The following is a 15,317-nucleotide window of genomic DNA, read 5'->3' on the forward strand; positions in this document are numbered from 1 at the left end:
CTGGTACGGTAACTTTTTAGTAAGTTACTTACTGTTTATTGCTATTTAAGATGGCTCCAGAGGTCAGTGCAGAGTAAAGGAAGCCCCCAAGCCAGTCACACTACTGGCAGAAAGAGCAACTACTTTCCTCAGTAAACCAGAATCAGTCAGGTTTCTTTTCATTAAAAAGGTATAGTGGGAGTTCCCATTGCATCTCAGTGGAAGTGAATCCAACTCGTATCCATGAGGACGTGGGTTTGATCCCTGGCCTCACTCAGTGGGTTAAGGGTTGGGGATCCGGCATTGCCAAAAGCTGTGATGTAGGTCACAGACAAGGCTTGGATCCCACGTTGCTATGGCTGTGGTGTAGGCCAATAGCTATAGCTCGGATGCAGCCCCTTGCCTGGGAACTTCCATATGCTGTGGGTGCGGGCCTTAAAAAAAAAAAAAAAGAAAAGAAAAAAGAAAAAAAAAAAAAAAGCGGAACAAGCAAAAAAATTAAAGAAGTAAAAATAAAGAGGTATAGCACTTGCCTGTTGTGTGAAACCTTTGATGTCCCCTAAGAGTCCTGCCTACCAAATCGGGTACCCAGGAGAGAGGCAATTTTTTTCACTAACAAAGGAACTTCTGCCACAGATGAATGGAGGAGGTTTGTATGTGGTACCCAGAGTGTTCCATTAGCATCTTTAAAGGATTGCCTGAGAAATCCCAGCTGTCTGGCCTCAGCTTTCCTTGGTAGGCCTGTCCTGTCCACAGGGGTGCCCTCTCTGCTGAGGGGAACCTTCACTCTACCCCTTTTCTGCTACCTTGGAGAGAAGCCTCTTCCTTTTGGGAGGGAGCTTGGAAATCTGATCTTGCCCTTCCACTGCCAGGCCATCCCAGCCACACAAAGAAATAAAGAACTGTTCCAGTTCTCCTAGGGCTTCTTGGGAGCAGAAAGATGGACACACAATAAATAGCATGATGCTGGCTATGGTCTGGCCATGGACCCTTCCCCACCAAGACCTGATCGTTTACCCCCTTCTTGGCTAATGTGACATAGTTTGGGGTTCAGAAGATATGGTCACTATCCTTCAGATCTCCCAACTCTAGGTTCAGTGAAAACCCAGAGAAATTGGGCTGCTCCTCTCAGCAGCTTTCTTCCCAGAGAAGCAGGACCCAACCTGGAGCTGAAACACACCACCTGGAAGAGTTACTGCCCACTTGGTTGCAGGTGTTTTGTTTCTCTTCCCAATAATAGATGTGAACCTTACTCTATAATTACAGGTTTTTTTTAAGGGCCACACCCATGTGGAGGTTTCCAGGCTAGGGGTCTTAATCAGAGCTACAGCTACAGCAACACCAGATCTGAGCCATATTTGTGACCTGTACCACAGCTCATGGCAACACCGGGTCCTTAACCCACTGAGCAAGGCCAGGGATTGAACTCGCATCCTCATGGATACTAGTCAGATTCATTTCTGCTGAGCCACAACGGGAACTCCAGGTTTTCTGGGGTTTTTTTTTGTTTGTGTGTTAATAACCTCTTTTTTGCTGTAATCTATGACATGCATTTGTTAAAGGATGGGAATTAGTATTGAAGCTCCCAGGGCATAGTTCCAGTGTTCCTAAGGATAAAACTTTAACTGCTGGTCCTGGTTTGATTGAAAGTTTATGTATCAATATGTTCTCTCTCTGCGTCTCCCTCCCGCTCCCTCTCCCTCCCCCTCCCCTCTCCTCTGTCTCTCTCTGATGAAAGAGGTCTAGACCCTAAGATTTCTTGTTTAAGTATTCATGTCTGTGTGGAATGTTCAGTTTGTCTCCCTAGCAGAAATCAGTGGCCAAGAAGAAGCCAGGAGTTCTGAGGTTGAGTTTTTAATTTCCACTAGGCCTCTATTTGTGTACATTCCATTGTAATTACTTGGAACTTTCACTGGTCATTTGTATGTTCAGAAATGATGAGAAAGTGGAGTTCCCGTCGTGGCTCAGTGGTTAACGAATCTGACTAGGAACGTTGAATTGCGGGTTCGATCCCTGGCCTTGCTCAGCGGGTTAAGGATCTGGCGTTGCCGTGAGCTGTGGTGTAGGTCACAGACGCGGCTCGGATCTGGCATTGCTGTGGCTGTGGCCGTCAGCTGTAGCTCTGATTCAACCCCTAGCCTGGGAACCTCCATATGCCACAGGAGCGGCCCTAGAAAAGGCAAAAACACCAAAAAAAAAAAAAAAAAAAATCAGAAAGCAATAGAGCCCAATATACCTATAAGTAATCAGAAGATAGGTATTGACTGATTGAGCTGTTGGTAGGTGGTGTGTCCCTGCCAGCTGGGGTGGGGGCCCATGTGAGGAGCTCTGGGCACTTACTGTTGCAGTGCTGGTCAAGTAAGCGGGGAGATGAAGGCTACCCAAAATGTGGATCTGCCTCACTCCTGGGATCTGCATTCCCTCCAGACTGTTGCCCTCAGGACAGACGGGCTTGGAGCTACCCTCGAGACCCCCCTTTCAGTTCCTTCTTGGTTTCCTTCTTCTCGTGCACTGGTGCAGTCGCTGCTTCTTGGCTACCATCTGTGTACCTGCAGGTCCTGGTCCTACCTTACAGCTGGCCGAATGGTTTGGGCTATTTGTGGAACTAAAATAGCTGATTTTGTGTTTTCAATTTCAGAATCACTTTTGGAAAATTTAGGTTGTCTTCAAAACCGTGCCTGTTGAAAGCAAGAAAAGGAGTTCCCTGGTGGCTTAGTGGGTTAGGGGTCTGCCATTGTCCCTGCAGTGGCTCAGGTCACTGCTGTGGCAGTTTTAGTCCTGACCTAGGAATTCGCATGCCAAGGGCGGGGCCAAAAAAAAAAAAAAAACCAAAAGCAGGAAAAGAAGACTTGGAGACCCCAATCCTTTATGCATGGTAGCAGAACTCTTAAATGGGCTGGAGCATTACAGCTGCACTTGCACCCAGCCCCTGAGGGAAGTAGGCATCCCAGCCTGAAGGGATGGCCGCAAGCTCCCAGGGGTCCCCTCACCCCCTCTATACAGTAGGTGCAGTGAGGAGACCCCCAGGATGGGGCCACACCCAGCAAACATAAACACTGTGACATTCAGGTCATGGTTTATAGCTCTAAGCATTTCCTCCTGGACTGCAGTTCTCTTTTGTTTGTAAATGGTGAATCACTTTAGCAGTGACTGCAGTTTGAGAGTTAGGGTAGCAGGCTCTTTTTTTTTTTTTTTTCGTCTTTTCTAGGGCCACTCCGGCATATGGAGGTTCCCAGGCTAGGGGTCTAACGGAGCTGTAGCCGCCGGTCTACACCACAGCCACTTGGGATCCGAGCCACATCTTCAACCTATACCACAGTTCACTGCAATGCCGGATCCTTAACCCACTGAGCAAGGCCAGGGATCGAACCCTCAACCTCATGGTTCTAGTCAGATTCGTTAACCACTGAGCCATGTTGGGAACTCCCAGGGTAGCAGGCTTCTTAATTGGGGGCTGGTAATAAAGAATGCCTAGGGTAAGGGGTAGAGGAAGGTGGGAGAAGGTAGATTCTTTATTACACATTTACTATTTAAATTTGTATTAATTTATAATTTAAACTGTTTGGATGTTTAAACTGTGTCTTGTATTGATCCTTAGGTGGTTTCATCTTATAAAAAATATGAGTTTTAAAAACTTGATCAGGAGCCATCTTCCCCCGAAAGGGGGGTGGGTATATTAAAATTCTAGGTCTTGTCCCACAAGCAGTAGGTTTTGCCTGGAATCAAATAAGATTAACTCTTCGCAAATGTAAGTAGGTTTATAATGCTTCGTGGAAGCGGGAAGGCTTAAAAGGGGGTTGAGTATTTGAATTGGCAGAAAGGAAGAGAGAGCTACTCCAGGAGAAGAGTTCATTCATTTATTCAGCTTCTTGTCTATGTCAACTTTCTAGGCTCTTTGGGACATCAAGAAAATTGTGTGTCCCTGACTGGAATAGGCACTTCTTGTACCTAAAGCAGTGCTCTTGAAGATGCTCCACAAGTATTTGATTTGGTTTGAGGGCTTTACTCTGCTCTCAATATATTGGGAATTCAGTGTGTATTGGAAAAGTAACCATTCTGGGCACTGTATGATTAAATGGCAGGTAAGTGGCTGAGGAGTTAAGCAGAGAGCAGCCTGGGGAGGCGGGTGCTGGAGGCTGGATGTTTAGATGGGAGAACAAACCAGGCAGGGGGATTGAACCTGACCCATTGGATCAGCAGGAGTGAGTGGTAAAGCCGGGGTGAGGACAGGGAACTCCAGCCAGGGTCCTGAAGTATTAGAATCCAGGCCAAGTAACATGCATCCAGAGAGGATCCAAGAGCCCCCCCCATACAGTGTTGCCTTAAAGATGTTTCTTCAAAAGAAGGTAAACTAAGTACAAGCTGTTCTGTGTGTTTTGAAAATCTGAGACTCCTAAGAAAATAGGAAATCTCTGCGACTTGAAGGTAAATGAATATGTTTCATACTCCTGCTGTCAGTCACCATATTCAACTCTGGATGCACAAGGAATATTGGTCAACATAATACTCTGCCCCAGTATAAAAACAGAAATAGGACATTGTTAAAGTAAATTTATGTTAACCTTCCTTAATCCCTACAGTTTAAGGGAGTTTCCATCGTGGCTCAGCAGTAACGAATCCAACTAGTATCCCATGAGGATGCAGGTTGGATCCCTGGCCTTGCTCATTGGATTAAGGATGTGGTATTGCCGTGAGCTGTGGTGTAGGTCGCAGATGCAGCTCAGGTCCCGTGTGGCTGTGCCTGTGGTGTAGACTGGCAGCTGCAGCTGCGATTCAACCCCTAGTCTGGAAACCTCCGTATGCCCCAAGTGTGGCCCTAAAAAGACAAAAAAAAAAAAAAAAAAAAAAATCCCCACAGTTTAAGGTGCAGGAAAGTTGGCGTCTCGATGCAGGTCACCCTGCTGTGCCACTCTGCTGGAAGTGGCAGGGTGATGGCTTCTTTCCTCACGTTTCTGTGTTTTATCAGCACAGCACACGGGCTGGCTAGAAGGGCGGTCCACACTAGGTCCAGATTCTGAAGTGTCCTAGAGGCAAAGGCTCTTTACGGGCCTGTCACCAGCCTCCACAGACAGGCCTCACCCGCCACCCTGAGAAGCCCAGGAATTACTGGGAGGTAGCTAAAAGCAGAACCTACACAGGTCAGGCTTTTACACAAATTAACCTTTAAGTTAAAAAAATATATATATATGTGTAGTTGAGTGTCTTTCCCATATCTTCCTGAGTATCACCTTTGCCATGAAGACTTTATTTTAAGCTCCCCTGTAACATTCCACCTTCTCCGTAAGGACTCACTCGCCCCTTCGAAAGCCTGTGGGCTGCCCTTCCTGGAAACCTGACTTTCCTTTAGGGAGGCTCCTCAGCTGAGTACACATTTGGCCAGAATTTCCATACCTGTTTTCCTTCTCTTCATAAACTGTTCCGTGTCTAAAATGGCAAGTTGACAGCATTTGCCAAAACATATTTTTATAGAGCTGCACCTCCCTCCTTGGGCAGCCGTGGACAGTGGCTCTGTTTGGCCAGCATGGCAGGCAAGAGGGCTGCTTTCTAATCAGCAGGGCCCCTGCTGTCCTAGCTAGTTTTCATGCACGTCCTAAGTCCTCTGTATCGCCCATTCCAACCCAGAAGATGTTGAAGAATTACCAAATTAAGCAGCAATGTTGTGCTTATCAGGTGTTTTCTTGGGCTGCTTCATCTTTGGCCATTGCATGTGAACTCCAGGGCAGTGCTGCCGTTTTGGCGCCGCGGCACTCGAGGTGGTTGCCTAACCCAAGCCCTGCAAAAATGCTCTTTTTCCTGGGGTGGCACCAACAGTAACCTTGGATGCTGGCACATGGCTGTGGCCTGTGTTGGACTGGGTGTCCCTCACATCCCTCTGGGGACAGGCAGGCATTTCTTTGCTTTTTACTCAGGTAAAAAGCTACACACTCTGGAACCCACACCTGTTCTCTGAAGGCCACCTGAAGTTTCCCTGTCAGACCCAGTGAATATCGATTCATTTCCTTTTCTATCCTCAGTGTTCTGCATTTAGTCCCCAGCTTCCTCCCCCCGCCATCCCCCTCCCGGGGGGGGGGGGCGGTGTAAGTTTGGCTTAAAATATCTTTAAAGAGTGAAGAAAGTAGTATTTCACTTTAATTTTGTGTTGCAGGCAAACTTGCCTCCGAACGTCTTCTAGTTTTAGCTAGGAAAGCAGCCGATAACCCTTGTGGCTTTGCAGATAGGCGAGAGCGTCATCCTCGTGGCTCTTGTTCCCTCCCTGTCATCTTTGGGATTGGGGTCCTGTTCCTTTCCTCTCTGCCAAGAAGATAAAAGCACTGCTGAGAAATCCAAATTTGTCACAGTGGAGTTAAGTTGTGGGAGGACAGCAGTAGGAACATTTATGTTTTATTCCCAGATTAAAGTTGATGAGGGTTGTTATGTTTTGTGTACAGTTTTTTGGAGGCGTTGCCCTTCCTTAGAACATCATGTGATTCAGTGGTGATAATTAGGCAGAAACTTGTCTTCCCTACAGATGCCAAGATTATAGAGGGACTTACTCTCACAGGAGACCAGATGACAGCATCCACAGATATTTTTAGACTGGGCCTCATCATTTGGTTTCCCCATTTCATTTTCCTTGCATCAACAGCCTGATTTCAAACTTATTTATTGGGCAGGAAGGGAGAGGGAGGAGATATTTCTCCCTGTTAATGAAAGCCACTGATGGGACAGGACAGCATTTTCATATTTATTGTTAGTTGGCCTGTTGCCTAGTAACTGGGAAGTGATGGCTCTAATTCTCTTCAGCTGTATGCCGCCTTCGCCTTGCAGAAGTTTTGCTCAACCCGATGTGTTTTTAGACTCGCAAGGGCATCATCGTACACACACGTAAACCTCACAGTTAACGAAAGCGTCTCCCTGTAAAGAATGTAAGAGAGGCGAAAGCATCATTGACACCCCAGGAACTTGCTCACACTAAGTATCATTAAAGCCCATGACTTCGTGTGCTCCGTCCATTCCTTCAGTCCCAGATGGTGTCACAAAAACATGTGCAAACTTTGAGCCACCAAAGAACAGTTTGACATCTAAGGCAGATGAGGGGCTGCTTTCCTTAGGACAATTTTTAATCCTCACATCTTCCTAGTGAGGGGTGCTCCTGGTGTTCCTCTTAGAGGGTTGATTGAATTTCTGTTCAACACTTATCTGGTTCCTTTATGTCTTCACAATATTTTACAAACTGTTGGCCTTCTAGTGCAGTGAAACAAGTCAGCTTTCTGTCCTGTGTTGTGGGAGATTCTCTGTTAAATTTGTCCTCTAAGGAGTTCCTGTCATGGTACAGTGGAAACGAATCCGACTAGGAACCATGAGGTTACGAGTTCGATCCCTGACCTTGCTCAGTGGGTTAAGGATCTGGCATTGCCGGGAGCTGTGGTGTAGGTCACAGACGCGGATCCTGTGTTGCTGTGGCTGTGGTGTAGGCCAGCGGATTCAACTCCAATGGGACCCCTAGCCTAGGAACCTCCATATGCTTCAGGTGCTACCCTAAAAAAATAATAAAATAAGGAATTTGTCCTCTAAACCTGGGCCCAGCCTCTCCCAGTTTAACCTGCAGGCACAGGCCATCTCCCCAGCAGGCTCAGAGGCATGGCTTGTGAGACCTCAGGGGAACTGTGGGACACGGTGTCACAAGGGACCCCAAGCCCATTCTGAAAAGAAGGGAAGAGTGATCAGGGGCAACCCCTTCATGACGATGATGTCCCCTGAAGATTCTGGACCTTTAGATGAGATTGTGATGGTTATTGCTCTAAACTGCCCAGTGGGGCCTCCTGCCCCTGGTTGCAGGGCTGCTGCCCCATTCTGCTTAGAACGATGCCACGCTGGGGGTTATGTGTGCCCTCTGCCTTCTTGCCTTGTGCGCTGACCCAGTGCCAGCCTTAGAGCAGACTGCGAGCTCTGCTTCTGTACTTGGGGAGTGAAGTGTGGCGCCTTCCCAGCATGCACTGGTTTCCGTGGCTGAATAATTAACACCAAAGGGAACCGGGGGATGGGGTCTAGATTAGGTAATTCTTTACAGCTTCTTTCTCTCTTGGCACTTACAGTAAGTCAAGATCAGGGCTTAGGGACCATAGTTCCCTAATGACTAATTGCAGAGAGATCTTAGATTGTAGTTTATTAAGTGTTACTGTGAAGGAAAAAAACCAAACCCTCTCCCAAAGAAGCATTTCCACGCCCCTGTCTGTTCATGCCTTTGGGGGTCCCGGGTAGAGTAGCTAGAATAGCAGTGGCTCTAGCAGGCTAAATTCCTCACAGAGACTGAGATTTGGTATCTATTTTACCTTTTCTTCCTCTGGAATCAACAAGCCATTATTTTATAGTCCAAGATAATATTGTCTAGTACGCTTACCAAGCAAACACTACCTCCAAAAAAGCCATCAGTCAGGGCAACTAAATACTTGGGGAAAGGGTGGTAAGAAGGAGCCTTTTCCTGCTTTATGGTCTCTGCCTCCAATAAAACAACCTAAGTTCTTCTCTTTGGAGCTATAGCCAGGGTACTTAGACCATGGGTATGTAGTGTTACACAAAGCCCCTGATGCCTTTCTGAATAGTAGTGAAAGGTAAGCTGGCCCAGCCATCCAGCCGCAGGACAGAATTGTGCACTTGTGAGAATTCCAAGTGAATTTAAGGTAATATTGTCTTGAAACGAGAGAGAGGCAGAGGTACGTGACGCGTGTGTGCGAGAGCTTATTGATGCATCTTTCCTTACCTGTTCACCTCATCTGGTGAGAGCTTGAGTTCCTCGTTTCCCTCTTACTTTTCTATCCTTTTCTTGGCCTAGAGCCATTTTTTTCCTACCTTGACAGCTGTCTCCATAAACAAAAGGTCTTGAGGCCTGTCCTGTTATTTCCTTTAGCTACATCTCTGCAAGTGTATATATATATTTTTAAATCCTCTAACTCTTCTAGGCTCGGTGGTCACATGAAGTCTGAGAAGACTTGTGTGCATTCAGAATTTCAGGTGCTTTGACAGGACTTAACCATTCAGAGATGGCTGGAAGCATAACAACAACAACCATAATATTGTTGTTAACGGGATGTCTGTCTTCTGGGAGGTTTTAGGGGCCAAGTGCTGTGTGTGGTAGAATTTTTTTCCTCTGCAGATTTTTCATATGAAAAGCACATGTCTAGGAGTTCCTGTCGTGGGGCAGTGGGTAACGAATCCGACTGGGAACCATGAGGTTGCGGGTTTGATCCCTGGCCTCGCCCAGTGGGTGAAGGATCTGGGTGTTGCCATGAGCTGTGGTGTAGGTTGCAGACACGGCTCGGATCCCACGTTGCTGTGGCTGTGGTGTAGACCAGCAGCTACAGCTCCAATTCGACCCCTAGTCTGGGAACCTCCATATGCTGCGGGAGCGGCCCTAGAAAAGACAAAAAACATAAAAACAAACAAAAGCACGTGTCTAAGACAGCCCATCTGGAGATTGCTTCTCCTTTTAGGGTGAGGGGAGTCACACCCCCAACCCAGCAGTGCAGACTGATGAAGGCTTTGGGGAAAGCGGTCATTCCCACTCCCCCGCTGTTGGCGTATCAACAGGAAGGTTGGTCAGCAGGGCCGTTTGGTCCACACAGCCAGTTGGGGAGAACCAGGAAAAGCATTAGCTGCTCTGCTTGGGGGTGACCCACTTCCCTGGCTTTAGCCTGAAAGTCCTACGTCCCAGGAAGCCCCTCAATCCAGAGATCTAGAGTAAAACCTCCCCTGCATCTCCCACACTGCATCACCCCTGGTTCTCCTTGCTTTGTTAACGGCCCCGAGCGAATGACCCCGTTTCCTCCGGGCTCTTTCACTTGAGGGCCTTTTGTCATCAAGCCCAGAAACGAGGTAAGTCACTTCCAGGCTCTGTCCTGAGGTTTTCACATTTGAAGCCAGTGCGGCAAAGCAGCCTTACTTGGCGGGCCCTTGGCCCAGGGGTGAGGGGACCAGACACTGCTGAGGCGGGACCCCGAGGTGCCCGCTGCTGCTGTTTGAATGTCCTTAATTGTCTCCGGTTTTCTTCTCTCTTCCTATAGACCCTCAAACTGACACAAGACCTACAGAGAAAAAAACCCTTTGCCAAATCTGCTCTCAGCAAGTGGACAGTGATACCGTTTACAGCTTAACACCTTGTGAGCCCGCGCCATTTCCTAACCCAGCAGAGACTGTTAACGGCCCCTTGTCCGGGTGAAGCACTTCCCCTCGCACACAACTCACTCGATCAAGTATGCAAAACCTTCCTTGTACGGGGTGACAGCCACCTGCCAGTGAAGGCCAGCACCCTGCCAGCTCCGCCCACCCCGTTCAGAGCACACCGTGAGCCCCGAGGGCCATTCCGTGGGGTTTTCATAGCGTGATGGTTGATGGGACTGTTTCCAGTGTTGTTTTTGTGTTCGTTTTCCTTGGATTTTGAGTTTCTCACGTACATTAACTTGCAGTCTTTCTATGTTAGGATGTTCATCCTCCTTCCCGTTGCAAATTTTAAACAGAAGGAAAACGTTATGCCGGTTCCCCTGCCGCTTTGGGCGTCTCAAGCGTTCACGCCTGTGGAACTCTCCAAACTAACACATCACATCAGCTGGAGGGGGATTTTCTTCTTTGGTTTGGTAGAAAACTATCCTTTTCCAAAAGTTGAGCAATGGCACACGTGTCAGCTGTGCACACCAGTCCAGCACCGAGCCCTGCGTCGGCCAAGTGAGCAAGGGCTCGGCCATGGGTCCGGTGGTCGGGGGCGAGCCCCTGCCTCTGGTCTGCAGTTGCCACATCAGTAGGGCCTGTGGTCTCGGGTCAGTACCCTCAGCTAACACAGTCGACAGTGATGGTATGTAGGTTAGAAATGAGGATCTTTGCAAGGAAAAAAATCAGCTCAGCTGTCCACTCATTGCCAAATGCCACTAACAGATTTAGTTTTAAGGAGAAAAGAAAAAAAAAAGTAATCCTGTTTTACTTTGCAGAAGAAATGAACTTACAGGTGAGCGTTAAGCCTGTAGTGAGAAATGTGTGAAAAGTACAAATCTGAGTCACTCTTTTTCTAGACGCACACACCCTTGATTATTTTCAGCCTTGCTCTGTATAATATGATCTACTACACATGTATGCGTGAGAGGCAACAGCGTACAAACTGATTCTTTTTATTTTTTTTTAATATAAATAAGCTTAGATTGTAATTGTACAGGTGACCCAATGGAAGTGCAAGATAGGGCAGTTTTGACCTTCTTTTCTCTCACTTTCCTGCTTCTGTGGATTCTGTTCTTTCTTTTCCAGAAGTTATGGTGCTGTATAGGTGCTTTGTGTTTACCCCGGAAAGTGTGATTATATTAGTTTCCCTGTTTGGTAGACAGAATAGTCGGGAACACCTTTGGTACATTTGAAACCCGTATAATGACGCTCTGATTAGCACAGCATATGCCTACTTCTCCAAAGTGATATATGAAGACTCTTTTTCTTTGCATAAAAAGCACTAGACATATAAATGTATAAATATATTTTATCATGTACAGGACAAAATGGAACATTCTGCATGAATGTTAGGAATACAGGCTAGTATTTCAGCACAGACCTCCCTGCATGAGTTCTCGCTGACACTCGCCCCCTGCACTGGGCACCGCCTCCCTTCCACCAGCACAGACGTGCCACCCGACCCCCTGCACCCGTCACCGGCCCCCAGGAGCCCCCTTGTGCACCTTTGCTCCACAGTCCCTCTGGGGGTGATGTTGGTGGCGATAACAGCTCCTAGCATAATAAAAGTTCCATTTGGTGTTGTCACTTGTCTCTCCTGCCCCGCTTGGGTTGTCGTGTCTGAGCAACCGCCCGGTTGATTTCACCCTGCCTTTCACTGAATCTGTAAATTGTTGTGCAGTCTGTGGCTCTCGTAGACCTGCAGCCTGTCGCCTTTTCTAAACTGCTTCCTCGTTTATAATCTTCATTTGGAAAGTATGCTTTTTAGAACTATGTATTCGCTTCACGTGGTCTGCTTGTCAGTGAGACAGACTTTTGCTTAACCGTATTCCTTTGTAACAGTGCCATCGGCTTCCTTGATTCTTTGGTTGTCTGCTGTACCCAAGAGCTGTCCCCTGTCAGCGAGAGAGGGCTGCCTTTCGGGGTTTCTAAGTGATGCTGCCCTGGGTGGAGGCACAGTTCGGGGATGGGGATGGAATATTGGATACAAGGGAGAATCCCGAGTGCTTCCAACACAAGAGCCCTGAGAGTTCTGAGCTCAAAGAAACAGAGTCCTGAGCTCAAAGAAACAGGACAACTAACACAATAGCTATTTGCCTTTGCAGTTGTAGAGACCCTGGGAACTACTTTGGGAGTAAGGAAGGCAACCCTCAGATGTGTTTGGACTTGAAAATGTTGAATTCCTTTTAGACATGTGGCATCTCATTTATTCTCCCCCCCCCGCCCCGCCCCCCGCCCAAGTGTTTGTTAGGTTTCAGGCAGAATGTCTTACTGAATGTCCTCGAACCAGATTATCATTTAATCTAAAGCACCTGGGGCGGGGCACAGGCGGTATGAGAGCAGGGTGGCCACAGATCAGATCAGAAAAATGGAGACGGAAGGATGCTTTGAACTTTTCTTTCTTTTTTTAAAAAATAACTTGGCATCTACACATGGAGTGTCATGGACAGCTGAGGTCAGGGCAGAGTCAAATGCCAGCATCAGTCCTAGGAAGGGTCAGGCGAGAATGGAACAGTTAGCCTGTCCATGATCACAACAGCCCCACGCTCACCCTTTGCCACCCTCCGCTGGCAAACACAGTCAGATTGAGCAAAGGTGCCACCTAAGCCCTTTGCCTCTTGCATTAAGACTCTGCTTTCAGGAAGGGGCAACTGAGAGCCAGCATGTGGAGTTCTGAGTGTCCTGGGTCCCTCCCAGGAAGTTTTCCTATCTGGAGCATCTCAGTGGAATACTTAGTAGCCTCCAGGGGTCTGGCAGCCGGAATGTTTGCATCCTGATAGGAACTGCCTGGGGCTGCCCTCAGCCTGTAAATAAGCTGCTCCCAGGGTCCTTCCACTTTGGGATGGGAAATTTAGAAAGAAGAATAACTATGTTGAAAACATGACCTGAACTCTGGGGCTCTGTTCTCTTCAGGGCTCCAGAACCAGATACCTTTTACCAAAGTTAGAAAAGAGCTTTATCATGAGCCTGCACTCTGCTGGCGTGAGGATAACCGCCAGCAGCAGAGTATCCCATGAACTGTGAATGACTCTGAGGTTGATTTCCTTTATTGCATCTCCTGCAATGTATAATGATTGCCGAAACGTATCTTTTAAAATTTCAGAAGTTTGTCTGTCTTTGCTGTTAACGGAAGGAGTGTGCACACACGTGTAGTACAGGTGGACTGGTGTGTGTGTGTGTGTGTGTGTGTGTGTGTGTGGTTGAGTTTTGGCACTATGTGTGTCACTCCTCCACCCTGAGAAGACATGGTGGCTCAGGGCTCAGGACCGGTGTGCCCCCATCTCAGGATGACATTTCTGGTGGCTTCTGAACTTGTTAAAGATGATAGAATCTGATGAACCCCACTTAAAGAATAAGGAACATTCGAATCTCTTGGAAAGACCGTCAGGAGGAAAGCAGTCAGCCAGCCAGGCCCGTCCTGCCTGCTGATGCCAAGGGCTGGTAAGGGGTAATCAAAAAGTTACCCTTTCTCTCGGAAAGCAGAGAGAAAATCCCGACAGCTCTGAACTCTGATTTCCTTTTTCTTGGTGCATCTGGGGAGTATTGTATGATTAGGCATAACCCTTACACACATAGAAATTAAGAAAAGCAAGATTTTTTTGTTAAAATGCAATCACTGGCAAGAAAGGTACAATAAAGCCAGCCTCTCCTGGAGACCAGGGTTGGCAGGGCACTGCGAGGGGAGAGTGACGTCCTTGCGAAACCATGTCCACAAAACAAGAGCTTCACGCAGATGCCCAAGTAATTGCAAAGAGTACAGCCGGCCCGCCGTGTACTGGGCTCTGTAGCCATGGAGTCAACCAGCCGCAGACTCAGAGGGCCTGCTGTACTGTGCCATTTTACGTAAGGGACTTGGACCTCCACAGATTTGGGTTATCTGGGGGGGTCCTGCAACCAATCCCCCATGGATACCGAAGGATGACTGTGTATTATATTTGCTCTAGATCTCTAGTGGGTAATCTTTTATGCAGTTTGAATGAATGAAGTATTTTCCTCATAGTTTTATTTTTATGTATTTTTCTTTGATGAATGATTGGTTCCAAGGCTTCTGCCACACTCCAAAAATATTTGTGCGGCTGCTTTAAAACAAAAAAAAAAACAAAACAAAAAAACCACAACTGTGTGTCTGGTCACTTCTTTCTCTAAAATTTTATCTCATTGCCTGGCAATCAGTCTTCTCTCAATATACTTGTCCTAGCACATTATGTACATGGGAAATGTAAACAGATGTGAAGGAGGACCAGAAAAAAATGAGTTCATATTAAAAAACAGTGTATTGTACATTTTGGCTTCACATGTTTTAACTTTTTTAAGAAAAAAAAGTTGCATGAATGGGAAAAAAAAAATCTGTATACAGTATCTGTAAAACTGTCTTCTCTGTTTCACTTTCTTGCTCATACCCCCCAACAGCAAGAAGTCCATCTGGTGCATGACTGTCTTCAAACACCTAAGAGTCATGCCACTGATCCTTTGGTTTGAAGCACCTCATCCTTTCTTTTGAAGCGAACACTATCACATTGCATTCATCCTGAGGATTTTCTCTAACCATATGTTGCCATAAAATAACAACTACCACTTCTCCTCTCAAGAATCAAAACCAGTTTGATTTGGGAATCTTCTCCTTTCCAAACGAAATAGAGATGCAGTACTTAACCTTCCTTGGTGTTTGTAGATATTGCCTTGTGTATTCCATCTAAAACCGTAATCTAGTTTGTAAAAGAGATGGTGACGCATGTAAATAAAGCATCAATGACACTCTCTCTTACTCCGAAAGTTTTTTTGTTCTCCCTCTCCCTTCCTTTAGACATGAAATAGCCGAGTTCATCTCAAGGTCTTCCAGTGGCTGGGAGATGCACGGAACAGAGAGCCTCTATCCTGAGATCTCTAAACTAAATGCATCCAGCAACCTTTTTCTCTGACCCACTTTTGACCTCCACAGGCCACCAGACAGTTTAATAAAGCAGATTGATGGTGTCGTTCACTATGGCTGGTAACTACTTTGGGCCGCACCAAGTCACGTCGCCCTGAAGGAGCTTTGCCATCGGGAGACGGGATTTACACTCTGCCTTCACTGGGTGTCAGAGGCTTGGACCTGTCAAAGTTCAACCCTAAGGAGGTCCTGCCCATGTGAGTCCAGCCGATGAACAGGGGTCATT

At 47.1% G+C, this 15,317-nt stretch overlaps 1 protein-coding gene across 6 annotated transcripts in view; it reads left to right on the forward strand.

The window, feature by feature from the left end:
* The window catches only part of FOXO3 (forkhead box O3), a 133,606-nt gene extending 118,687 nt beyond the window's left edge, over positions 1 to 14,919 (forward strand). For all 6 annotated transcript variants that reach the window (XM_021084231.2, XM_021084221.2, XM_021084213.2 and 3 more), the window contains one exon: positions 10,020 to 14,919. The gene's annotated coding sequence lies outside the window, so the exon portion shown is untranslated. The remainder of the gene's footprint in view (positions 1 to 10,019) is intronic.
* The last annotated feature ends 398 nt before the right edge of the window (positions 14,920 to 15,317 follow it).

The sequence above is a fragment of the Sus scrofa genome, chromosome 1 (assembly GCF_054392235.1).
Source record: "Sus scrofa isolate SSC_HxYL_T2T_F1_AM1 chromosome 1, Sscrofa_HxYL_maternal_Yorkshire_Landrace_v2.0, whole genome shotgun sequence".
Classification (NCBI taxonomy): domain Eukaryota; kingdom Metazoa; phylum Chordata; class Mammalia; order Artiodactyla; family Suidae; genus Sus; species Sus scrofa.